The 27,650-nt window shown below is 44.4% G+C and overlaps 1 pseudogene; it reads right to left on the bottom strand.

Moving 5' to 3' along the window:
* LOC115319658 overlaps window positions 1–27,650 on the bottom strand; it is a 36,379-nt pseudogene that overhangs the window by 2,940 nt on the left and 5,789 nt on the right.

The raw sequence follows: 27,650 nt of genomic DNA, 5'->3' as shown, positions 1-27,650 counted from the left end.
ACAAAGTCACTAAACGCTTGTGCTTGATTGAGAAACACTGCATTCGGTGCAGAATGTAGTTTTCTTCCTGCTCTGGACAGTGTCTTTAAGATAAAGCCGGAGGAGAAAAAGAAACAAGCCCCATGGCCGAATAAAGGATGGAGACTGTATCTTACGACCACATGCATAAAAACAAGAATTGTCCTGACAATAAATTTGAGGGATGTATTTTCGCCCACAAAATTATATTTAATTACAATTGTATTTAAAATACCCACGTTTTAGTATTTAAATACACACGTCAAATACATTACCCAATTTGTAATTAAATACAAATGCAAAATACACAAAGTATTTGAAATACGTATTTCAAACACTTGTATTTGAAATACTGCCCATCCCTGCGTACAGTGCTCACGTAATTTATGCGTGGCTTGCACGTGACGTCACTGCACCATACTGGTGGTAATTCCTTCTTGTTCTTGCCGAAGTCAACAAATTCGGTGGCGTAAAGTGTATGCTGCAATGTACGTGGTCAGCAGGAAGGTTACCGCAATGGACCCCAATATGACATCAATGCAAAGCATATTGCGGAACGTACTAAACCCTCTGACGCGTGACAAAAAAAAAGAAAAAAAAAAAAGCCAATGCTGGGCGATGGTTTCGGGCATCCCGTAGCGTAAAGCGGTAATATAAGAAGCCATGCCCTCAATTTCTTAGGCTGTCTGCTTATATAAATGTGTACAATCTCGTGGGAGGTTCTCGTGGCGGCGGCCGAAAACCGACTGGAGACAGCAGCAGTTTTTCTGGTCAAGCCAACAACACTTGAAAAAATCGAAAACCTGTGCAAAAGCATTTTGGCGTCATCGCAGTGAGATCAAGCGAAGACGCTGATTGAATACGAGCATTGCGATGCGTTCGGATGTGCCTCGTATCCAATCAACGCGTCGAAGGACACTCGACGTCAGGCTCGGGCCCAATTGCGAAGTCGGCGCCATCCGGGTGCAATGACGTTGCATGGAAGTAGAGCAGGCTTTCCACAGGTATTGATTATTCTACACTTCGTTTCGCTCTAAGTCCGACCGCATTCGATGCTACCACTTGGTGGAACCAATCAAATAACCGACGAAAATTCACGTTTCGGACTGATATCAAACCGTAATGACGCAGCTTGCTAGAATCGCAAAGACTTAATTGTAACAGTTGTGCACGCGTGCTAACCAAGGGCTGATATCGAAACGGAACGTACGGACTCTAATACAGTTTGAGTAAGATGATCTCACTTGTATGAAGGTTTGGGTCGCACAAGTGGGAACGGAGTGAAGCAAAATCACTTTTCAGATATTGGAGCTTTTGCTTTAGTTCGTCCGAGCATCCTCCATTCTCCATGTATTTTGTGGAAGAATCGACGGACTCCAAAACCCTAAAAACATCGGTCAAATTAGTCACAGCACATATGAACAAGTGTAACTTCTTTACGTTCTGACAAGCGCGATGACAAAGTTGCGATTTCTCGCACACACAAATACAACGTCAGCTTTAGAGAATGCAGTCTGTGGCATTTTGAAAAGGGTAATTTGGGGTCTGGAAGAGGCGACATCAGTGAAGCATATGATCAATAAAACACACACTGGCACTTGAAAAAGTTCCTGTATTCACAGTTCTAAAATGGGAACAATGAACAGTGTTATTTATAGTTTTTTTTATTCGAAATATGTTTTGTCATGGTTTTTGGAGGTTTTATATAAGTGAAAACCACAAGATGTGTGCAGAAGAAATATTTTAGCAGTTGTGCTTTCCAGTCATTCCTTGAAACACTTGTTCAAGTCATATCATTAGCTGTTCACTTCTTCTATGAGAATATTAATATATTTATATATACTCACACCCTCACATAAATGAAATATATTGTAAAGAAAGAAACGGCATGGTGATTCATGACATTTAACAATTTTACACCCTCTTTACAATGCAATAATAACACGAAGGCACGCAAGCACACAAAATAAAATTAAATAGTTTACATTGAAGAGAAAGTATATTCCGTCAATGAAGTAGTCAACAGAGTCTTAATTTGTTAGCGATACAGGCAATTTCTTCGATTTAACAACGGATCGGGGAAAAATGACTACTTGAATGTGTCTAGTCGAAATGAATCATGCATTTGTGAACGAGCATGACAAGAGTGGGTATTTAGGCGACCTGAAAAGATGATATATTTTGTATTTTGTAATATCAACGTTGAATTTTCCTTCCATCAATAGGAACAAAATCTTCGCTCTGTGTTCCCGCGCTCCTTCACTCAGCGTGATCAAGTGTCCCTGTCGGAAGTTGCCGACGGCGAACTTAGTGTGTTGTATTTCTTGAGTATCAGCCTGATCGTTTTTCCTATTGCATGTTCTTAGTGGCGTTGATTTTCATGAATGAGTTTTCTTTAACTATCTTCCTTATCTTGATTACGAATAATCTAGAAGAAGCCGCAAGAATTATATTACAGCAAGGGGTATATTTAGATGCTTGATAACTTCAATAATTAACTTCTCCCTTAATTATTTGATTAGCTGATTTTTATATTTCATCTACAGATTGGCTGCACGATTACGAGTAAATAGACGGGCGTATACTTTTGGCCGATTGCTGAGAGTATAGGTATCTTTTGCTTCCTTTTTGCGCTGTCAGTCTTCAAGATGATGCTCCCATCTTCGCGGTGGAACTTCAAAAACTGTACTCACTTGCAGTCTTCAGCGAGCAGTTTTTCCTCCCTAGCCTTTGGAAATTCGGTACGGTCCTCGGCCCTCTTGAAACATTCCCAATATCTTTCGGCATCGCACCGTTGTTTTCCCAACGAACCTTACAACAAAAAAAGTAAAATGAACTTATTATGACATTTTCAACGAGTAATATTTTCCGGTATTGCTTTTCTAAGGTTGAAGTGGGTGGAATAATACTTTAAACATGCGTATCCACACGAGGAATCATGTTTAGCCTATGGTCACTGTCAACTAAAGAAACGTAGGGCATGGCTCAGTACATTCGCGCCTATTGCTAAAAGGATAGGCCCTTCAGCGTTGGTGCGGGCTAATACCGCAATTTGATTGGCTGATGAGTGATCACAAGGTACCCGGAACTCGCCACGCCCTGCAATTCTTTAGTTGTCAGGACCCACGGGTTGAGATAAAAGGTGTTTGAAAAGTGTGGGGTAAAGCATATGCTAGCGCTCTGATCATCGATCTATTTCTTTACTTATTCTTAGGGAAAAAAAACACATAAATTGGACGCTTAAAGGATGCATGCAAAAGAACAAAACCTTTCTCTTAAGCCGCCTGGACGGGAAAAGGGTGTCAAAATAAGAATAGAAATAGTTATGTTTCCATTAAGTACAAGTACATGATGGAAGGGGACTGAGGGAAAAAGCTGTATTTGTGCTGCTTGACGAGTCATTGACCCCCCTCCCCAAGAGGCAACAGCGGCAAGTCACAAAAGAAATGTATCACCTCATCAACGAACAAACACATAAAAAGACACGGGTCAGTAATTCAATAATAACAATATATTCCATATATAACATTACAGTGTGGCAGATAAATTAGCTCTGTTAAACAGACGGTTTAGTAAAAAAGCAAGAAGTACACATTAAAGGGTAACTGCAAAGAAAAAAAAGGTTTTTTTTTTTAAATAGCCTGATTGGGACAAGCATGTCAAAAAACAAATTTTCCGCGAGAAAAAACATTCTTTACAGCAATATTTATTGCGTGAGACTCATTTTAGTTTGCGGCTATTTCGTCCGTTTTAAATCGCGCGCCACGAAGTTGTGATTATGTGACGTCAATCCCAAAAGGTTCTCATTGGCTAAGAGTTTGATTGACAGCTTAGATCTTGGTTGTTAAACCTTTGTTATATGTTGCAATTTCCTTTTGAGCAGCATATTTTTACGTTTAAAAAATAACCCATGTGATGAGAGTTATTATTCTTTACAAAAGGTTTACAAGACGGGCACTTCCGTTTGGATTCATACAAACAAAAGCTTCGCCATTCTTTCATGGCCGCCGAAGTCTCTGCTCCCGCCTGTCTCGCCTACCTTGACTAATCGTTTCGCCGAAGTGATCAGTGTTTCGTTGTTTCGTGCTGACCCAGGTGCTTGAGTGAGACTTCTTGAAGTGAAGTAGTGTGTGTTTAGCAGCTGTCGCAGGTGTTAGTGATAGAAAGCGACGCGGGGTTTTGGCTTCCATAGCGCGGTTCTTTCGTTTTCCTCGTTGCTTGCTTAACGTGTTTTTTTTTTTTTGTTTTGTTATGCTTGTTTGCGCCTGCAAATGCTGACTTTTCGGAGATGTCAGATAAGTGATCCCGACAGTGAGCCTTCCAGCAGCCATGTCGCCCCGAAAGGAATGCTATTTGGCTGGAGGCAATCGGGCGTTCGCGTAGCGACCAACGTGTCTAGTTACGTTCTCGTCATATCGCTCTGGAGGCCGTCGAGATTCGCCCCGTGTGCACCTAACGTCCGCGACTAGACAGAAAATAAAAAAGCACTATGTTCACTACGTAAAAAGTGGTCTCAGTTCATGCATCTGTAGGCAGGTACGAAATCGTGCCCAAATTTATTCACACCGCATGATGCAACACGTCGCTGTGCAAACGCAGTCGAACACGAAGCATAAAAACGGCAGATTTAGGACAACAATTCGGAGTCCATTGTTCAATTAAAACGACGTAATTTTGTTGAAAACGCCCGCAGCTTTTTACTCACGGTATCCGTCGGGAAACTTCCACATTTTGAAACAGAACGAGGCAGATTTACTTTAAAAACGCTCCCAGCGTCCTCCCGGACCAGTTTGACTGGATCGGCTGACGACGATGGGACTTAACTGGTTGAACGTCAACCCCACAACAAATTTGCGCTCCGTGTTAGCACCGCATTACACACACCACGAACGTTTCAGCTCTGTCGCATCGCCGTGTTGCATCAAACAGAACGAGATCGCCGAAACCAACGCAGCGCAGTCGTGAACCTTGGCTTGTGGTTGCGCACTCGTGGATTCTGTGACTCCCTTCGCTTTCAAAGCGCGCACGACGATTACGAACGATACTTTCCGACATCTTGTAAACCCTGAGATGGGGAACGATAAAAAAACGGACGAACACAACAAAATCCGTTTTTTTTTTATCGTTCCCCATCTCAGGGTTTACAAGATGTCGATTGATTACCAGCTCGCCTGCACTCTCTCACTGCTTACAATGATACTTTCCGTCTTCCGGGAACATCACAGAGCACTTCTCCGGTCACGTCTTCGCTACATGTGCTCGCAAGCCGCGTCAAACCAAAACAATACCGCGGACCGCGGCCTGGCGTAGTTGCCAGATCTTGCCGGAAGTCGAGACGCTGCATTCGTTCAACTCCGCAACATAGAGATCATACATACTAACTCTAGAGGAAAAGGTCCGCCATTTTCCCATACATTCTGGCTGCCACAAGCGGCGGATCACTGATCTCTATGACAATTGCTGGATCGCGCTTCCCCGCTTGTTCGCTGCAGCGCAAGTGAAGCCACCGGACTTCACTCGCTTGTGATACGATTTGCCGTTTTTGCTAGCCTTTGCTGCGGTTTTCCAGCGTGCTGTAGACACGTTTTCTACTCGTTCGTCGTCATTCGCCGAAGAAGTTTTTTGAAGACTCTGTGTATTGTTGAGACTTGCCGTTGTGAACACGTGGAAACTTTTACGAAAGTGCAGTGTCGCAGGAAAAAGGCACAACGCGTCGAAAGGAAGGGCTGGCGGCGTGTTCAAAGCTTCCTTGGCACGCCGAAGTGCCGTGTCTCTGTGCCTTCGCACGCTTAGATACCGACCAAGAACCGACGCCGTGTGTATGTGTTTAGCGAGTGCAATGTGCATGAAGTTGTTCGTGCCTCTGGATCAGCGTCTTTTTCCCTCGTGGTTTAGGAACGAGCTTAATCCAGCGTCCACTAGCGACGGAAGATGGGGGGAAGGTACGTCTTTTTTTCGTCCTTAGACGATTTACACAATACCGTGCACAACAGCTCCTCATCACTGATCAGTGCTGGCTTATTATCAACCTACTTAATTACACTTGACGTTTCAGCGCGGCTCGCCTAATTGTAATTGGTCAACAGATTGCACACGGCCATATCGGCCGCGCTTCAAAGATTTTCATTCTCGCCGTCTTGTACTTTTGCTTTCGAAAACCCCCCTGGCTCCACAACGTTGCCCTATTCGTGCTCCCACGGAATCTATTAGAGTAGATTTGGGACATAGCCATGGTTAATATACTACATAAGAACACGTACAGATCTCCCCCTTTTATTGATAGCAACTCACCAGAACAGCTGGACGATCCAGAACTCCGTGGCCGATATGCATAAATGATCTAAAGGCATCTACGCGCGATACACGTTCAGAACTTTGGCGCGGCGTCAATTCTTGACCGGTATCCAAGCGTGCGAAGGCACAAAGATGCATCACTCGGCGTGCCAAGGAAGCTTTGATCACGCCGCGACACCGGCGACACGTTTTCGACGAGTTGTACCTTTTCATACGGCTTCACGCACATTGCACTCGCTAAACACATTCACACGGCGTCGGTTCTTGGTCGGTATCCAAGCGTGCGAAGGCACAGAGACACGGCACTTCGGCGTGCCAAGGAAGCTTTGAACACGCCGCCAGCCCTTCCTTTCGACGTGTTGTACCTTTTTCCTGCGACACTGCACTTTCGTAAAATTTTCCACGTGTTCACAACGGCAAGTCTCAACAATACACAGAGTCTCAAAAAACTTCCTCGGCGAATGACGACGAACGAGTAGAAAACGTGTCTACAGCACGCTGGAGAACCGCAGCAAAGGCTAGCAAAACGGGAAATCGTATCCCAGCGGGGTTGCGTCCGGTGGCTTCACTTGCGGGAGCGGCAAGCGCGATCCAGCAATTGTCATTGAGATCAGTGCGGCGGATCATGCAGGCAGACCCTCGGGGTCCCAAACACGGTTACATCATCAGAGCAGTTTCGTGAGCTTCAACAATCCGCGAACTTACCGGTGGAAAGATATTCGCTTTCCTTTCGAAGCTTTCTTTTTGCATAGCGCGCAGATGTACGGCCTCGCGTTAACGCTAAACTAAACCATTTACCCGGCTTCGCCGGTGGGGCGCGGCTGGGCGCGGTTGAGGAATACAAAACTGCGCAACCACCCGATTTCCGAGATTTCGACAGAAGGGAAGTTAATGCGGCGTAATGACTTTATTGCTTTTTATAAGCGTTAGAATAGCTCAGAATTTAGTTTACAACGTTAAATTATCACTGTTTATATTGCTGAGAGTTTACGCTCTTCGCGTTTACCATGGCAACGTTGCTTTCTTTCTCTCGTGTTCTGTCGCTCTCTTTTGCGATTGTTCACTCGGGACCCCGGGTGTCGGCGCACGGGATTTGCCACTCCTCCTCACCCACCTTTACCCCCCTGCTCCGCAACGCAAGGAGAGTGAGGGGCGGGGCGTACTCCTCTTCCGCGGGGGTCGAATGAGCGGGAGTTTCAAATGTGGAGAGATTCTGACTCTACTAAATTACGTCCTGTGGCGTAAATATTGATAAAAAAAAATCATTTTTTTCGCGGAACATTTGTTTTGTGACATGCTTGTCCCAATTAAGCTGTTTAAAAAAAAAAAAACTTTTTTTCTTTGCAGTTACCCTTTAAAAGGCTTAGATATATGGCGACTATGTAATACTATACTCATTGACTAAATTCGTTCTGAGCGGATGTAACTGCAACTCATAAATGAGGACATTGAGTTGAATATTTACTTAGTCATAGCTATGCAAATTCACTCTCCAAGAAAAAAAATCTCTGATTTTTTTTACTGTTGATGTCGAAGGATGATCATGATTATTAAGCTAATTCAGTAGGGTCCGAAACAAATTTATGACAAAAAAGAAACACGAAAGATTTAGAATTCTATTTACGGCGCGAAACTAATCTCTAGTTGACACCAGTGTTGCGGAATGGGCACCTCCATTCCATACCAATTCCATTCAGGGGAATTAGAGTTTTCGATGATTCAATTCCTTTCAACTACTAGGAATGGGGACACTGGGCCCATTCCCACTCCTGGAATGACTGAATCGTTCCATTCCATTCCTCTAATTCCTAAACGTAAAAATTGTCACTTGACAGCTACATTTTGTTGCAAGATTGGGCGGAAATACTCAAAAATGTATTTGGATATACAAATACAGGGATACATGAAAATAGTGGCTAAAATATTGATACTCAAATATATCGGTAAAAATGTATCGCGATATGTATCGGAAATACATTTTAAAAAAGAGGCAAAAAGTCTTTGGAAATACAAATACAGGAATACATTGTAGGGAGGGCAGAAGTACAAGTACTGATAATGCAATACATTTTTCAAATTTCTGAGACGCCAACTGAGATGAAGCTTGAAGTGTGAAGTGGAAGTTTTTTTATCCCGAAATTATTTTCCCGCAGACTTGGCACTTTGCCTTGAATGTAGTGGTTCCGGATGAAGAGGAGTCTTCAATGGGCTCAAAAAACGTTCCATTAAGGATTGACCACGGTCCCTTCCCTGACATCCTGTCTGTCCTACGAGTTATGCGAAAAGACTTCGACCTCTAAAGAAATTCCATGTCCCCCTAAAGTCCGTCAAAACATCACCACTTCCTTGTCCAAAAAGGGCGCCTCTGTCGTCAACATTGATCACATGACGTCACGGTGGAATGAACTAGTATTCTTGCAACTGTAGTTGTTGCCTTGAACATGAAACTTTATCCACGCTGCTGTATGAAAGGACGATACATACTTTCGTTATAGGTGACCTGGTTGAAGATCGTGCAGACAGATGCATTTGGAATTTTTCAGAATAGTGGACAACCTGAAGCATCCTGGAGCACATGTCTTATCTTCTGTTACGTCTGAAAAATCGATACGGTGGCATCCCTGTTGTGACGGTCCTTCCTGCCAACCCTCCGCCTCCAACGCATGAATGGCAGTCCTCAAGTTTCGCCTAGCATTATCCAAACAGAGACCTCGTTGACTGCGACCTGAGATGGCCGGCACAGGTGCGAGCTCTCTGAGAAACTGCGCGCTCGAGACGAGTCGCAAGTGTACGAAGTCTGTGTCGGCACACCGAAGCCACGTCTGGCCTCCTTCCTGGGTATCGGATCACCAGAGGAGTGGGTCACGTTCACGTCGACTGATGAAGTACCCTTGAGCCGTGCAATATTATGGGCGCAGACGCATTCGGATATGTGTTGAACTTCACTGCGTGAGTCATGTCACTATTTCAAGTCAACCACCGCCAGGCTCGTGTTGCAACGGTCTGTAACTTAGCTACTCAACCACAGGCCAAGCAACACTTCCTTTGATTTCCTGTTTCTCAAGCCTCTAACTTGTTAGCAGCGGGCATTGGATGCCAGTAAACAATGACTCATAAAATCCCTACTTAGGGACCTGCAGTAGAAGATGCTCCGACTCAACTCCTGATACGCTACCTGTTTCGAGCGCGGACTACGCGACGTTTCTCAGAAGTGAAAAATAATTTCGAAAATCGGAAGGAACCTTAGTCAGCATAGTAACAATGCACCAGCATCTCCTCTACCCTGGTGCCCGCAGAAAAATAAATAGTTCGGATTATTTGTATTTTTTTTTTACCGGGGGGCGGGGGGGGGAGGGGGGGAGGGTGTTTCTTAAGGTATGTAACAAAATACATTTCATCCTGATTGTATCGTGATAAAAAGAAACATTTCAAAATGTGTTTCGATACAGGAATACAGATACCGGTGGAACACAAAATTTATTGCAAAACCGAAATACAAATACAAAATGTATTGCTGAAATACTATCGCGATACAAATGTATCGCGATACTGCCCAACCTTGTTTACCGGCATAAGCAGCATAAAGCTAACATTATCAAACGCGCAGACAATTGAAAAAAAAAGAAGCTAAATGCCTCAAAAATGCACTGATCTTACTAAGCTCATGGTGCTGGATTGTTTGGGGTGACTTGTAACGTCCGCAGTGGTCCATCGCAAGGTGAACCAAGATATGCAGAGACTAAAGTCAAAGAAGCCTAGGTGGCTTGTAACCCTAACCCACTTGAATGTAATACCCGTGCCACACGGGCAACTCGAATGCCATTTACAACGAATGACATTTGAATAATCGGCCAATCAGCGCGCGACACTCCAAGCGTGGGACGTTCCACGCGCGACAGATCGCGAGCCGATTCGTTGATCACACGAATGTCATTCGTTGTAAATGTCATTCGAGTTGCCCGTGTGGCACGGGTATTATAACACACAAAAAAGCATCGGAACAAAGACCAAGTAAAAGCGGACTTTCACGTAAAAATGCAGTGTAAAAAAACAAGCGTTGCAGCAAAGCGCAAGAGGAGATGAGAGAGGTGAATCTCGCTTGGTTTTAATGCCGAAGCAAACTCAGGGTTCGCACTTCAAAGGAGTGCGCGCAAATGAATGTGGAAGGCAGCACGGTTGGCCACCTGCTAAACGACACTCCTCGAACTAGAAAACAATAACTGATCATCGTTCGGCGGCGTGCGAGTTGACGAGTTATCAGAGCTCTGCGAATTGTGAGTCGCCCCCGCTACCAGATTTCAATCTGTACGCGCGCAAAATTTCTCATGCCGTCGAAAAAAAAAAAAAAAAAGGCGGGTCAAGAAGGAGGATGAGGAGCCGTGCATGCCCGTTTCTTTCTTTGCCGCTCTCTTCGTTTCTTTTGCTTGGTGCTTGGTTTCTTGTTTCGCTCTCTTGTAACACCAGGCCTGCACGCACGTCCGCTGCACGTCCACGAAAGGCGCTACCGCTCCCCCCCCCCCCCCCCTCCCTCCTCTGCTCTTTGCTTTGACGCTTGTCTTTTGTATTGCATTTTTTTTTTTAGCAAATGACTCGCTGACTGGTTCGGTTTAGCTAAACCTAACCCCCCCCCCCCCTCTTCCCCTGCCAAAACAAACAAAAAAATATAGTAAAAAATTGGGCCCATTCCATTCCCATTCCATTCCATTCCGGGCAAAAGGAATCTAATTCCATTCCCATTCCATTCCCCTCAACGTTGCCGCCATTCCATTCCCATTCCATTCCGGGGTCGTGAAAATGCGGAATGATTCCGGAATCATTCCAACTCCGGAGTGGCAACTCCGCAACACTGGTTGACACCTGCGGGAGCCCGCGGAAAAGTGGCGGTATGGTCACGTGACTGGCTGCTGTGATCACGTGATGCTTGCACTATTTCGGGAGCTTCTTATGGTCGCTGCAATGTACTAAAATTTCGTTTGAAGTGCAACAAAAGAATCAAAATTATGGAGTAACTTTCAGAACCCAAAGGAAGCTCCCGAGAGAGCGCAAGCACTGCGCGATAGACCTGTGCGCCGGTCAGAAATTGACTGCGACGGCGCGCCGGAATGTTTGTTCCTCTACGGCGGCGGCGGCGGGGTAAAACGCGTTCAACCAGCCATTGCCTCCAAGATCCCACGAGTGCTTTGGGATCTCCGAGGCCATGAACCAGCGGCGCACCAAGCTCAGCGTGCAGCGGCGTTCAGCGGCGGCGGCGCACAAGTCTACCACGTGACCGGCGGCGGCACCCGCGGGCGCCATCTACAAATTCGTTTCGCGCCGTAAATATCGCTTTATCTTTATTTCTTTGTTCGTTGTAAATTTACTTATGAAATTTTCTTCCCGTCCAGGCTGTTTAAAAAAAAAAAGACTTTTTTCTTTGCGTGTATTTTTTAAGCGCGATACCGTAATCGGGCCCCGTTCGCGAACCGTATATCGTATAAACCCGCGCTCGCTCCCAAGGCCTGCAAGCGTGTGCGCGTGGTCTAGTCGGCAGCGTCACGTGTCGCGTGACGTCACACGTGAGCGTGAGGTCATGCGGCCTGACGTCACACCTGACTGTGACGTCATGAACCAATCAACCCCACTAAATTTAGCGGAAAAATCTTTCTCTCAAATTTAGCGGAAATTTTGTGCGACAAATTTAGCGAGAAACTTTCCCGCAAAATTTTGGGGGAAAAATTTTACTCTCGTGACGTAACACGTGCATGCCGGGATTTTCCGGTCCCACCGACGCCGACGCCAAATTTCCTACGACACGAGCTCTTATAAGCGATCGCCTTTAAGTTGTATGGCAAATTGCTAGGCAATTATGTCGGATACGTGTAACGTTCTTGCGTCACCAACGTTCAGCGATCCTCTGAGCCTGCGTCCACACAGAGTATGGGGAATGACGGGCTGTGGCCGGTAACGAGTAAATATTTCCGCTAAATTTAGTGAGTAAACTGAGTTCATGTGTAGATCACGTAACGTCAATTCTCCGTTTATATCTAGCGGGGAAACTGAATTTTTGTATAGGTGATACGACGTAAAGTCGTGTGACATCATTTTCGTCCTCTGCACCTGGCGGGGAAACTTAACTGGCGTTGAGGTCACGTGACATCAATTTCACCGCTAAATCTAGCGGGGAAACTGAAGTCGTGAGACGTCACAGGCCACGGCTACACGAAATGTGGCTTTACAAAATCCGGAGCCACTAGCCAACGAACATTTCACGTCAAAATATTCTTTGAGGATTCGTAGCTTCAGTGACTCGCATAGCATCCCTCAGCCGCAACTCGTGTTCGCTGTGTAACAGTGCACTCCTCGCAGGACAGCAATGCGGAGCTTTATTCAACATATATTTTCCCATTTTTATGATGATGTCGGCTTATGAATAAAGAAAATGTTTTAAAAACACGATTGCTCCGACATGCAGAACTTACGAATCCATTCGTTTCCTCATTTGTTAATTTTAGGTGTTCACGAACAAATATTTCCTTAATTACAACGCAGAAGGGGCGGGCTAACTTAGTTTCAGGTTAATGAGATTATAAATTAGACACATTTTTTTTTTTAAATTAGATAATATATTAGGCTTTAGTCTAGATTGTTTTTGTTTTTACGAAAACGTATCCCCCCCCCCTTTGCAATAATGCCCCTGGCGATGCCATTTACCTGAAATAAATTAATAAATATCATAAAAGTTATGTAATATATATAGTTTCTGTTAAGGTCTATATTTATTTATTCGAGTAAGCTCTTTGGTTCACTTGAGAAGTACAAACGACACGTTTTAAAATGTTTCTGAGTGTCAAATTCATCCGTTCATTTACAATTCATTTTTTATAGCGAAATACAGAGCATCTTGGTCTTTCAACACTGCGAAATAACTAGCGTGCATTTTTTGTACTCATTGTCTGTATCTTATTTTGCGACGCTATCCTCGTGAAGCTGCCGCAGCAGAATTAGTCTTTGTCAACTCTCCTCAAAAGAGAGAAGTAAAGTTTTTTTTTGTTTTTTTTTTCAATTATTACTCGTATTTTTAGTATTTTATATTGAGATCAGACATTTGCACTCACCTTCAAAACGGGTGCGGTTGTTCAGGTCAAGATTGGTGTTGCAAACGTCACCCTACTGAAAAAAACCATTTGGCGCCCATATGAAAATAAACGGGTCCATACCGGTAACCGTTTAACCATACTGGTCACCAGTTTGTTAAAGGGGTCGCCCGTATGGCTCAAAGGGGTCCCCCGTATGAGCCATAACGATCACCTATTTGGCAAACGGGTCGCTCGTCTGGGCAAATGGGCGACTCGTTTGGGCAAAGTTGTCGCACGTTTGATCAAACCGGCGACCATGTTGCAAACTGCACCGGTTTAATCAAACGGCTCTCCGGAGCCCGTTTGATATTGAACGTACAGATCGGCGGCGTGGGCACGCCTAGCGTTTCAGCCGTAGCAGCCAATGTTTTCCGGAAGGCTGGGAGCGCCGGTTCATCGATTTCAGATCGTCCGCGTAATTCAAGTAATTATATTTATATTTCAATTGCGCTGATTTTCGATTATACTGCAACTAAAACTAACACCTTTTTTTTTTTTGTTTTACGTAAACGCGCGACGTTGGTGAGCCGATATTTTTGACAGACCTTTAATACTTTGTCCATCTTTGTTTCCTCAGTTTACTTATTCAGCTCGAATCTCTCTCGCAGAAGACGCGACCGCGTGAAAGAATGTACGTCTAGACTCCGTTTCACTTTAATTAAAGACGCAGCGAAGGTAGCACGCGTACACGCGGCTGCAAGAACATCGAGCATTGCGAGAGCACGCCCGCCGTTGCAGCACTCAAACTACGAGCTTGCGCTGACTACTTTCTTCGCTCGGGCGCAGGCCGAGCTTCTGGCCGCCCCACCGCCATTTCCAAAGTTCGAGCGCGCGCGTTTGTTCTTCGGGACTACAAAAACGCATCTCCCTGGAATGCCTGGGGAGAGGGAGAGGGGCTGTCCCGGTGGTCCCAGCACCTTGACCTCGCCCCCTCCCTCCTCTCTTGTCACCCCTGTCACGTGACCCACAGCAGCGCGCGAGCCACACGCTGATAAGCATCGAGATCCGGAAGGGCGCGCCTTGCAGCCGCTTTTTTCTTTGTCTGCTTGTTGTCAGTTGCTGCTCGAAGTTCGCTCGTCCTACCTGCTTCAATCTGTCGCCTAACCCTGCGGTCTTATTGGGATGTCTCTCGACAACGTATTGGATGTGCACCAAAGCTATCAGTGTTCGAAAAGACCCACGTGTATGTCGGCAACGAGCGATTCTTCAAAGTCGCAAATTCTCGCGGTTTGGTTGGGTTCGGCAAATGAGAGCTTGTGCGCCGCATCGTGTTGAAACATCCAAGGAGCCGTTCCCTCTCGTTTGTGTTTGTGTGGTTGTCCTGCTTTGACCGTGTCGACAAATATCACGGATTACATCTTTCAAGTCCGCTATTGTTATGGTAAGTGCACTGCAACCTACGTGTTGGCAACGATTGACCGTTCTTCTACGCGTATTCTTCTAGATTATCTAAAGAATTATGCAGCGCCTATTCGCGCGGCAGCCAGGAGGATAATTTCCCCCAAAGTCTACCTGTATAGTGTTCACAGATCGCTTGCACGTTTGTACTTGTCTACAGAAGAGGTAATAAACTTCGAGGAGAATTGAAAACAATCTTTTGTGTCGGTTTTCCTGTCCACTTACAAGCACCTACGCGAGTGCATTTGTTCTACGTGTTTTGTCCATGTTATAAATACGTTTATGAGTTTCGGGACGTCTTAAATATGTTTAAGATAACCAACCTCCCAGACGATACCCATTTAGGGCTAGCACATAATTTACCAATTCGAATGGCACGTTCAAACGTGTGGTCACGTGCCATGTCGAACGGGTACTCGTACCATAAGGCACCCGTATCAAACGGGCACCTGTATCAAACGGGTACCGTTTCGAACGGGTACCGTTTCCAAACGGGTACCCGTATCCCATAATCACGTTTGATCCAAACGGATCGACAAGTTTGATTCAAACGGGCGACCAGTTTGCCACCCGTTTGAATTTCAAATGTTTTTTTTCAGTAGGGCATTCACCACCTCCCTGGCAAGACTTGTAGATGGGCAGCCTTCGGTGGACTTTAAAGGGATACTTCAACGAAATTTGAAATATTCCCGTCGTGTTCAAGAATAGGTTGAATATGATCCACAATATCCGTAAATGACAATCGCACGTTTGTATTTTGATCCTGGCGGCTGTATTTTTCGTTATAAACGGCCCACTCTGGCAAGCGCTCGGAGAAGGCCCAGCTTAGAGCACGTGACATCCGACGCAATCGTGACGTAGGTCGTCTCAAGACGAGCAAAGCTACGGCGAGGCTGACGTCGAGAGGATGGCCTAGTTGTTCCAGCCACCGAAGCGGCTGCTTTTGTACGAATTTTGAATGACTGGTTAATCTTCTATAATCTTGTAGGGGGACAATAGCGACTTCTGCGACACACAAAAGGGACTCTCGGGAAGAGGGGAGTTCCTCCTTCCCCCTTCTCTCGTCGTGGCCGGAGACGAGACAACCTCCGTCACTAGCTGCCAAGGTTGCTAGACGGGCATTAGAAGCGAGGCGTTAGCGACATCCACCAGGTGCTCTTTGCTAATCGTTTAATTCGTTTAAAATCCCTTTTCGAGACTTTTTTAACAAGATATTAGTATGTTTCATGTGATACTGCTCTTTTGAACACATATAGACCAAAAAATGAACGCCGAAATTTCGTTGTAGTATCCCTTTAAATAACACGCATATTCTCCATATCTGAAAAAAGCAAAAGAAGAAAAATGCGAGGAACTACGTAAATGTGGGTGATTTAAGAAAATCTACCCAATCATGTTGCATTGAAAGGATGGTACACCCCATTCACCGAGAATACTGGTGCCAAAGCGCCGACAAGTATCCTCCATACTCCCTTTCCCTTCGAGTCCGACCTAATCCGCCGCTATGATTCGATTTGGTGGGAACGATCATGCAGCGCCAAAAGTTTATAATCCCTCCGTGCTCAATAATTTTTTATTGCGAAAGCATTAACTGTTTTATGGAGCGAAGCCGGCGTTGTCTGTAACCCTTCGTAGCTGCGAAACGGCTGTTAAATTATCATTGGCCGAAAGCATAGAAACGCAGATGCTTCGTCACAGAAGTAGGCGGGGCGCTCCACTTCAAGGCGTGCGCGCTTCAGAAATAAAACACAAAGAAAAGCGCAGCAGCGCAGATGCATCGTCACGGAAAAAGGGGGGGAGCCGGCAGACGTGACCCGCTACTTGTAGGAATGCACTGCGTGTACGAATGCTTTTGCATTCTTACACGTAAGCAGTCTCAAGTATATTCTTTACTTTTTTGTAGGCTTCCTATCACCCGTTAAACCATTCATGCACAAAAAAACACAAAAAAAACAGCCTAGGAAATTATTGTATGATGCATCATTGTGCATGACTGTTTTAGTCGGTGATAGAAGAGGAACAAAGGCGGTGAGCTTCGTGACGTTGCACTTTTGAAGCGGCTTGATTAACAGATCGTGGTGACGGCTACGGTCGGACTTAAAGGGAAAAGGGAGCTTGGGCGCTGACAAGTTAAAAAAGACAGCGTGTGGTGAATCCTGTCTCGAGCATCATGACATCTCGACGACGAAAATGTGGCGCTAGCTAAGACATTTTTGGTCCTCTTTAATATAATCAAACACTTCTAAATGAATTCCTTCTTCAAGTAATCTTTGAGTGGTTTTATAACTTTCATTTCGTAGTAATCATGACAGTAATCTCATAATCTACCTACATTGCTTAACAACATTGTAATGAACCGCATCGATATTCATTGTATAACTAAGAAAACATTGCGTACTTTTTTGTGTTGTTAAATTAAGAAACAAAAATGTTCTCTAATGTCGGTGATTTTAAAATTTTTATTGGAACATTTTAAATTGTTTGATTTTAATATTGTAAGAAATATTTAGGATTGTTTAAATATGATTGTGTTCCCTGTACATGCAGGGGCACCGGGCCCAGTCAAGCTAGCTTCTGTTAGCTTTTTGTCCGGTGTCCTCGGTATAATGTTGCTGAAATAAAGTTCAAAGTTCAAAGTTCAAAGTAATTCGGACTACTTTTGTAACTAATCAAGGTAATTGTTTTGACCACTGGTTTCTACAACACCGTCTCCTCTAGTTTCTGGGTTTACGACTGCATACTCCTTCAGTTTCATGCTGAAGATGCTGCTATATGTCTACTTTATTTTCTTCTAATTCTTGAGAACAACGAGAAATATATTTATTCTAATTGGGTTGTACAAAAAAAGGTTACTTTCTCGTCTGGACAACCTGGATTGCCAAGCCCGTGTACTCTTCGAATGGCTATCAGTGCGAAGTTTGACGACTAAAGGAATATCTCTGTGTTTATTGACCGTCCAACCTCCCCATCTTCTCTCCCTTTAAACAACTTCAATCCGGCTCAAAAAGATAATCCAAACCAAATAATATCCAAGCTATGGCGCAATACAAAGTTTCGATTCTTGGGACGTGCTAGATCAGCAGTCGGAGTTCTTCAAGAATTGAGAAGAGTAATCCGGTGGATCTGAACCATAGATCGAAAGTGTGAAAGGATTGCTTTAAAACTCACAGAAAAGTTGGGAAGGCTCTTTACGGTTTCTATGTTCAAAAGCTACGTTTAATATTTGTTTAAGGCTTATTTCTGGGTGTTGCAAGTCGTTACGACATTAGGCTTCTCAAGTAACCCAAAAAAGAAACCGTTGCTCTTTTAAGTAATGGTAAACTACTATTTCCCGTACGAAATGAAGTAACCAAAATGAAACACTTATTTACCCGCTGTGTTTGTAATTGCAATGGAAACATTTCTTTAACCAGTTAAAGGTTAAGCTAGGTGATGGGGACGCGAAAAAGCGAATTGCAAATCAAGAAGCGTGGACACCACAAGCCATCACCTCCGTTTCTTAAGCTGGTAGTGGTTTGTATTTTCACAATAATATTTGCAAATGAATTTGTGCTCATATTACCTGCATTCTGTTTCATCTCGGGTAAGACGGCCATCTTTTTCAAGTGTTGTGCGTTCATCATTGTATTCACCCATGCAGATATGAAAAGAAGTTTCGAGACAGCGGTTCCAGTCGACCATGCCTGAAAATATCGCATTCAATAAACACATGTTGCCGCATTGCACTCCAATGAGGACAAGTACAAGTCGCGATATGCGGTTCCAAGGGCGTTCACAAAGAACATCGAAACCTGACACTTTGTGTAAATTTGTCGCCAGGATGTCACGTTTCTGGTGTTGGTAAGCACGCAAAGGCTTCGCACCTCAAGTTAGACTTCAAGAAGGTTTTTGTTACTTGTATAGCCTGTCCCAGAAAAAAAAAAAGTTTCAAGCGTTTTCTTCGACATAAAAATAGGCTAGAAATTGCGGAACACTCAATTTCCGCCCAAGAGTTGCGCTACTGGTCCAGACCAGATGCCGTTTCAGAACTGAACGTCATATCTTATTAAAATGTTATGGGTGATCTTTTTTTACTTTCCATGGAAACCTGGAGGCCATTCCCGGTATCGATGCCTCCAAACCCATGTTTTTATGGGCACCGGCGGTCACCGTTTTCCCATTGGAAATTTATGAAAATTGCTAATAACGTTTGAATAAGATAACGGTTAGTTTTTTAACTCTGCCGTTTGGTCAGGACCACTAGCACTACATTTGATCGGGGGCTGAGCTTTCGGCAATGCTTAATTTATTTTTGCACTTTTTTTTTTCTTTTCTGGGGGGCGCTTTGCTTTTGAGGTAAATTCATGGAGCCGGTGCTTATGCTCCATCTAAAGTGTACGTTCCGAAAAGAGTACAACTCCCGACATCCCAGTACATTTCCAAATTGAGTCTTGCTGGTAAATGTGTCACAAAAGAATGCTCGAAGAAAGTGTTTGTCAAGACGTGCCTGGAAAGCGTCTTCGAAAGGTGTGTTTGGACCTTGGTGTCTTATTCTGCCCGTGCATCGGACACGGGTTCGGAGTGGCAAGAAATTACGTAACGAAAGCCGGAATGTCGTACTGTCGAATGTCACGATCCTGGCGGTTGGTCGTAAAATTCCCGGCAAAATTGTGCATGCCCGCGTTAATCCACGGTAGAGTCACAGCGATAGCTGCGACAGGTCATGACGAAGACGCTGGGCATCAGCGTCGCGATGCGTGAACAAAAGCGTTCGGAGCAAAAGCACTCTATGTAATTGAATTTTCCTCGAACTGTAGAACCTCTCAGGTATTTCGTCTTTGAATGCATTTGTTTTTGACGTATAGGTTGTCCACATTGGAACGAAGCACTGTAAAACGAGCGGGAAATTTCGATGCCTGCGGGTTCACAAATGTGATTATACACAACTCTTCAAAAGGAACGTGTTGGCATGAAAGGGTTCGTATAGCTATTGACATATTTATGATCTTCTCTTTTAGGGGAACACCAGAGATACGTTCTTTTCTTTATATTTCACACTCCCAGATTGAAAATATTACTGATGACAAGCGAATTTCTTTTTTACCGAATATTAGTCTATGCATAAATAAGTGGAGCTTACTTACTCTGGTAGAGATCTTCGTGGCATAAAGAGTTTCTTGTTGTACGAAGCCCGTCTTTAAGCAGTTGGAGCTGGCGTCTTTCTTCATCTTGGCAGCCGTCCATCTTTAGATCATTTACGCAAGTAGATATTGCGTCCGCATTCCTGGGAACAAGATTTTGAGAAGAGTTACTGAGAGCGATGGAACAGTTGTTAGCCCATCTAAATCTTCGGGCCTGAGGACCGAAACAGGAATAAGGATTATAAAAAAAAAAACGTTTGGAGCGACAGCTTTGTGTGGGAACCCTCCATGGGCCTTTCTTGCTTTTATTGATGTGAACGCAAGACGTGGCAATATCACGTGACACTAGTTTTGCCACTAAACTTTAAGTACTCATGTCTTAGGAGACCTGGTGTCACACGACGTTAGGTCTTGTGACATCAGTTTCCACGCTAAACAAGAAAAATTACGTTAAAGCTTCAGCGTCGAGTCACGTGGCGTCACCTGACGTCAGTTTCACTGCTAAATTTAGCATAGAAGTTCACATCACGTGACCCGAGGTGTCGTGACGTAGTCACGTAACCTTACGTCACAGGACGTAAGGTTACGTGACGTGACGCAACTTCATCATTTCGTGAGACGTCATGCGCTACGCAAGGTTACAATGTCCCGTGATTACCCAAATGCAAGACCTGAGAAATTACGATTAAATTTAGAAGAAAAAATGAAAGACGTTTACAATTCACTGTAATGCCAAATTAGAGCACAGCTCTTTGAGGAGGGGACGGTGTTCTCCCTCCCCTCCCTACTCTCCCCTTCTCCTCTCCTGCTCCCTTCCCAGTTAGCGGAAAATTTGGAGCGAAAATTTTCCGCTAAATAGAGCGGAAAAAATTCACCACTAAATTTAAAAAGGAAATCTTTCCGATAAATGTAGCGGGAAAATTTCTCCGCTTTATTTAGCGGGGAATTTTTTCTGCAAAACTTAACGGGGAGCTTGTTCCGCTAGTATTCCTGGGAAAATTTTCCGCTGAACTTAGCGGGAAAAGTTTACAGCTAAATTTAGCTAAAAAATGTATCCGCTAAATGTAGCGGGGAAATTTTTCCGCTATATTTAGCGGCGATACTTTCCGCTAAATTTAGGCGCTGTGTGACGTCCCTCGTGACCCTCGTGACGTTACACGCGACATCACCTGTGACGTCATTATGGGAAACGTCTCATAATGCAACTCGTAGTTATGCCGACGGCGACGCCGCTCCAGCCGGAAACGGGCGCCTAAGAGCTGCGCTTTAAAAGTTCCCCCACTAAATTACAATAGCTAAGGCTGCTCGATAAAAAAAGAGCCACCAACTGTACTTGCAGCTTCATTGTGTTTGACGTCATGTCTAAGCCAGGTGATTCTTTATTGAAAGTAATGCATCAGTGCATTACAATTACTTATTTGTCAAGCTGCGTAACAAAAGTTCACTGCTTGCGTTCGAAACGAAGAATCTTCTATGGTAGGAGAACCCCGGGTAGGAACATGTACATGTACGGTGCACTCAGAACACGTAATGAAGTTACTCTTGGCCGATTACATTATGGATGATTTTGTAATCACTAAATTACATTTATTAAGAAGTTACCACAAGAGTAATGTTACTACTTTTGGAAGTTCTACAATTGCTCGTAACTGTTATTATTTTCCTCCCCCTTCCTAGTGTCGCCCTCTGTTTGTACTAGTTTCCTTCCAGAAAATCTTACACCCAAATGTCTTGCTGGAGGGTGGCTTACCAAAATCTAGGGTTAAAGAAGTAAACACTTCGGTTATAAATCGGTGATTATAATTCAGTGATAGACTGTACGAAAGTCCCGTCTTAATATGGTAGAAAACACTTTTTTCTTTTCTTTTTTTTTAAATCCGATGAAATAGGAAAAGGAACGGTTGCTTTTTCAAGTAGCGACCAATTTCTTCTCTGTTCAAATAGTGAAGTAACTTAATTGAATACTTGTCAACTAGTGGTAATTGTAATTGTAGTCGTTTACCTTTTTTCTGTTAACTTGTACAACACTGGGTAGGAGTAAGGTACAGTCACGTGCAATCCTCTTTGAGGGAATCCACTGTGACGCCACGAATCTCGAACTTCACTTTTGGCGATCTTGCCCCATCAGCAGGGAAACAAGAAGTTAATTGAGCACTTCGACACGTCTGAACATCGCAGGCACCTTGAAATAAAGAAAAGATTAAATGCGATATTTTTACTTGCAATTTACGTTCATGTGATAGAGTAAAACAAATATTTAAAGATTATGATTATTTTTCACACCGCCTTGCATTTTGATACGTGTTAATTCGTTTTAACCCCCTCGTGTTCAGCTGAGAACAAACACAAGCTGTGTTCGTGAATTTTTATCTACTAAATTGTTTTTCCGCTTGGAAACTATTTTTTTTTTACTCTGTATAAATCTAGAGGTTTCTTCACATGTTTGCGTCTAAGTGACATCGAGTGCGTAGCGTCCGCACGTAACCATATACGAAGCGAAACAATAAGCAAGAAGCCGGCACGCTGGCGTCATGTAGTCGGTAGGCTTTGAACACAGTCACGTAGGGGACGTGACGCTCATGTCGAGCATTACGTCAGTACAACATAGAGGACAACTCCTTTCCTGCCCAGCTTTTTCACAAGTGGATCCACGCAGTGCCATCTACCTTGCGTCAACATCGCCGCCAGCGGGTTTCGCGGCGCCTCACAACAAGAGCGACGCACGCGGCGTCGCCAAAACGGACGTTGTCTGGAACTTTGCAACGGCTCAAGTCAAACTAAGTGTTTGCTGTTTAAGGAGGCTCGGGGACCAACTAACCATGATGTCACGCCCAGGTCTTGTCTTCTAGGTAGTATCGACTACTTCCGCTGTAAGTGGCGGTTCTGTTTTATGTAGGATCGCAGAAACGGCTATCGATCGGCACGAGGTCCACACCTTGAGACGATACTGCTCCTGCCACGTAGCTCGCGCAACGAAAGCAGGCACCACAAGGTCGGACTCGCGGTTCCCGCTTCTGTGCACGGTATTGCAGACCAAAGAAAGACGTGTGGAGTTAGAGTTATTCAAATTCATCAGAGAAATGATTGGTTAGAGCAGACCGAGAAAATACAGTGCCTGTGTTCGACGCAATTGGTCCGGGAAGGTGGTTCCAGTCGAGGAATGTGCCAGGAAGGAAAGAAAGATGGAATGTAGATCTGATAGCGATAGGTACCTTAGAGGAGCTGGGCAACAATTGTAACGTTGAAAGAATTGGCCTCTTCTACTTTTGACATTGTTTATCTTGTCACAAAGGACAGAAAATACACCTCCTTCCTTCGAAGTGTTGTTATACCGCCGCGTAATCGCTAGGCAAAAATTGAAAGATTTTCCGACCTGCAGCCGCGAGCGGCGGCCATGAGAACCACGCGGCATGACGTTACTGGGGGTGTTGTAGAAAGATAGCAACTTGTGCGAACACCTGCTCGATAAAAGGTAATTTTTCTATAAATCTTGTCGTTCCAACATAAATATAAATGCGCCAAAAACTTGGTATCATCGACAAAACGTTTATTATACGGAGTTTTAGTGGCGCCATCTATCCTGGGTCCACAAAACGGTCAGATCTATCTGCTACCGCCAACGTTACTAAAACACTCAGTTGGGAAACTCGCCGTCGAAACCTGGGCCGCTGGCGTCCACCGAGACCGAGCTAAATGCGACAACAGCGGCACTCTTTATCGTTTGTCTGTACTGTGGTCACCTTGAGCTTTTTGAAAGCCTGTTTTTGCGTAAAAACAAACGAAAAAGACTCTTTTTGTATGAAATTTATTGGAGTTCAGTACAAAAAGAGGGGCGCGTTATGTTTTTAAAATCTTTAGTTTGCAGGGTTTTTCGGCACAATTAATATTGTTTTTATACAACCATGCCTCAGCGGGCCTTTCAGGTAGCGCGTCCCGCCCTAGGTGCATTTTGACTTCAGCAGTTGAACGCGGCGCGTCCGCCGGGGAGACGGGGGTGGCGCCCCTGTAACCTCTACCGCTGTATCTGTTCTTAAAGCCAGTATAGACGTCACGTGCAGTTACTCGAGTGGCCGCTGCGGGAGAAATGGTGGCGTTGTGTTCGTTATTAGCTCGGTGCTCGGAGACAGATTGGGTCCACTTTTTCAAAGCTGTCTTTATGGGAGTTTCCCAACTGAGTGTTTTAGTAACTTTGGCTACCGCGAACAGCTACCAGAAGTCGGAGGGGGACGGGGGCAGAGCCGGACGAAGATGCCCGGACACGGATGAGACTTTCCTCCTTTCACCACATAGTTCGCGCTGCGCCAGCACGTGGTCACACGGTCGCGAGCGGACGAGTTCTCGCTGCTTACGGAGGGCTCTAGAGAGAGAGCTTCACCGGAACCCCGCGCGACCCCCATTGACGTCACAGCGCACGTGACTCAGAAGATGGTGAAGGAATTGAGAGGTGCCGAAAACCTCAATCTTCGTTCATTTTTAAAATAAAAACTATTTTTTGTTCTTTACTTTAAAATAAAAACAGTTTTTTGTTCTTTACTTCAGAAAGGTCGAGACACCAACTCCCAAATTACGTATTTAAGCAAAGCACTGAAATGGCTGCACAGGTCTTTTGACTTTCTGCAGATGATCATGATTAACAGAAAGAGAAAGGGATGGGTGATTATTTTGTCGCGAAGCACAGGATTATAAAAATACATTATGTGTATTAAAGAGAAGCTTGAAAGCTCACGTCGCAGGAAGAGGGGCAGGACTGACAAAGTTAATTTCATAGAAGTGACGCTAGTTGAAGAATGAGAATTAGAAAGAATAAAACTAGCGGATCTATTTTGAATGCCTTCCAACGCGGTGATGAGAGTGGCTTGTCCGGTATCCCAGACAGAGACTGCATATTCTAACGCCGGTCGAAATAGAGTTTTATTATCAACTAGCTTGAGAGAAACAGGTGCTAATGAAAAGTTACGCCTGAGGCATCCTAACATACAGTTGGCATTAGAAGTGTACTGAACATGTAAACATGTGTTTTCCATGAGAGGTTAGAAGTTATTTGTACACCTAAATATTTGTAAGAAGTTACCGTATCCAGCTGAGCCTGATTAAAAAAGGTCATTTTTAGTTTCATGTGACTGTCAAGATACATGCATGGTCTTACGTTTGTTAGTATTAAGACTTATAGTCCATAGGTCACGCCACTGGCAGATAGCAATAATGTCAGACTGAAGCATGATGCTATCATGATCATTAAGTATCTCACGGTAAATCACACAGTCATCAGCAAATACGCAAATAAGCGGGGAAACATCAAGTGGTGGGTTGATAATATCAATTAAAAAAAATCAAAGGTCCTAAAACAGATCCTTGGGGAATCCCAGAGGCTACGGACGAAATGGAAGAGTTACTATTACTGACTGTAAGTTACAAATTGTGACCGCTATGATAGAAAGATTGAATCCATGCAAGAAAGTTGACATCCATGTTAAGCCTGGACAGTTTCAGAAGTTGTTTACAATACTTTATTGAACGCTTTGGAGAAATCTATAAAAATGCAGTCTGCCTGGGATCCTCGGTCCTGGATGCAGTGAAGCTCATTAATTAATTTTATAAGCTGTGTCTCGCATGAAAATGTTTTTTTCGAAATCCATGTTGGGAAGGATAGAAGAAGTTGTTAAATTCTAAGAAATTGACAAGGCGGGAAAATGATACACGCTCAAGTTGTTTTCAAGGAACACTGGTTATAGAGATTGGGCGATAGTCTAGCAGGCAGTGTCTGTCACCAGTCTTGTAAATGGGAACCAGCTTCCCTACCTTTTAATCTAAAGGAAGAACATTATCTGTAATTGACTGATGAAAACGATTAGTAAAAATATTAGAATAGTAATGTTTTGTATTTTTCAAAAACTTCGAATTAACACCATTTACTCCCGCTGAAGACGACAATCATAATGTTTCTATGACATGGTCGACACCAGCAAAATTAAGCAAGATAGGATTCATCGGCCAATAATCTGAAATATCCAAAATAGAAAACCGCGTGCTTCTTCCACTAGAAAATGATTCTATAAAAACTCTGCTCAATGCAATCGCACACTCTTCAATGGGCACAGAATCACCACTTTCGTTGTTTCAACTAACAGAAAAATTAGCTTTTTTTGGTCACGATGTTCCAGAAGTTTTTAGGGTTCTGGATTAACATACCGGGTAAGGTGCGCGTGAAGAGCACCAGCTTGGTTTTATTAATTGTCTCTTTATATGTCTCAGGAGCAGTGCGGCATTTCGACCAGCGCCGTTCACATCTGGTAAATTTGGCTGCTCGAAATAAACGCTTCTTTTTATTTGAGAGTCGTTTGAGGGCACTGTTAAACCGCGGGGGCTGGGAGTTTTCGAGTTCAGTCCTAAGGGAACTATGTGGGTCAGTAAGTGATTGTACTTTATTCTTAAACATTTGCCGATTCTCTTCCACTGAACGGTTTGGGAATCCTTTTAGAAATATATCAATAAACGTTATTAGATCCATGTTAGTTTTGACGAAGTAAGCTTTCGGATAATCTCAAATTCGTTTTACGTGACTTGATGATTTAGGAGGAGAAGTTTTAACATAGAGTGGAATATGTAATGATCACTAATCCCTAGAAGACAGGATATGGGGAAAACTAGGTCAAAGTGATTTGACAGAAGCAGATCCAATACGTTTGGATATCGGGGTCACTTTCGTTGGTTGAGTAACCAAGTGAGTGAGATTAAAATCTAAACAAAGCTTGACGAAGTCATTGCATTTCGATGATGATGCAGTTGTTGATAGATTACACTCTGTCCATATGACAGGACGTCGTTCTGGAGGTCGTCCTAGACAACGTCTACGACGTCGTTCTCGAGGACGTCTTAAACGTCGTCCTCGAGGTCGTCCTAGAGGTCGTCCTAGACGTCGCCCTTGACGTCGTCCACCAGGACGTCGTTCTCAACGTCGTCCAGGACGTCGTTCTGAAGTCGTCCTAGACAACGTCTACGACGTCGTTCTCGAGGACGTCTTAAACGTCGTCCTCGAGGTCGTCCTAGAGGTCGTCCTAGACGTCGCCCTTGACGTCATCCACCAGGACGTCGTTCTCAACGTCGTCCAGGACGTCGTTCTGAAGTCGTCCTAGACAACGTCTACGACGTCGTTCTCGAGGACGTCTTAAACGTCGTCCTCGAGGTCGTCCTAGAGGTCGTCCTAGACGTCGCCCTTGACGTCGTCCACCAGGACGTCGTTCTCAACGTCGTCCAGGACGTCGTTCTGGAGGTCGTCCTAGACAACGTCTACGACGTCGTTCTCGAGGACGTCTTAAACGTCGTCCTCGAGGTCGTCCTAGACGTCGCCCTTGACGTCGTCCACCAGGACGTCGTTCTCAACGTCGTCCAGGACGTCGTTCTGGAGGTCGTCCTAGACAACGTCTACGACGTCGTTCTCGAGGACGTCTTAAACGTCGTCCTCGAGGTCGTCCTAGAGGTCGTCCTAGACGTCGCCCTTGACGTTGTCCACCAGGACGCCGTTCTCAACGTCGTTTAAGACATCGTACTGTTGCCTTTCCTAATTGTTTTTACTCACGATGTTCCTGTCAAGGTTCCGCAGTTCATCGCATTTAATCTAAGGAACAGAGGCCAGATTTACGACGACCTTCTTAAGTTACGACGAGGACGGGCAACGTCTTAGCCGTCCTCGTCTTTTATGTTCTTT

Source organism: Ixodes scapularis, unplaced genomic scaffold (assembly GCF_016920785.2).
Source record: "Ixodes scapularis isolate PalLabHiFi unplaced genomic scaffold, ASM1692078v2 PGA_scaffold13__105_contigs__length_92229423, whole genome shotgun sequence".
In the NCBI taxonomy this organism is placed as follows: Eukaryota; Metazoa; Arthropoda; class Arachnida; order Ixodida; family Ixodidae; genus Ixodes; species Ixodes scapularis.
Note: the sequence above shows the minus strand (reverse complement) of the source record. Positions and strands in the feature narration are given on the sequence as shown.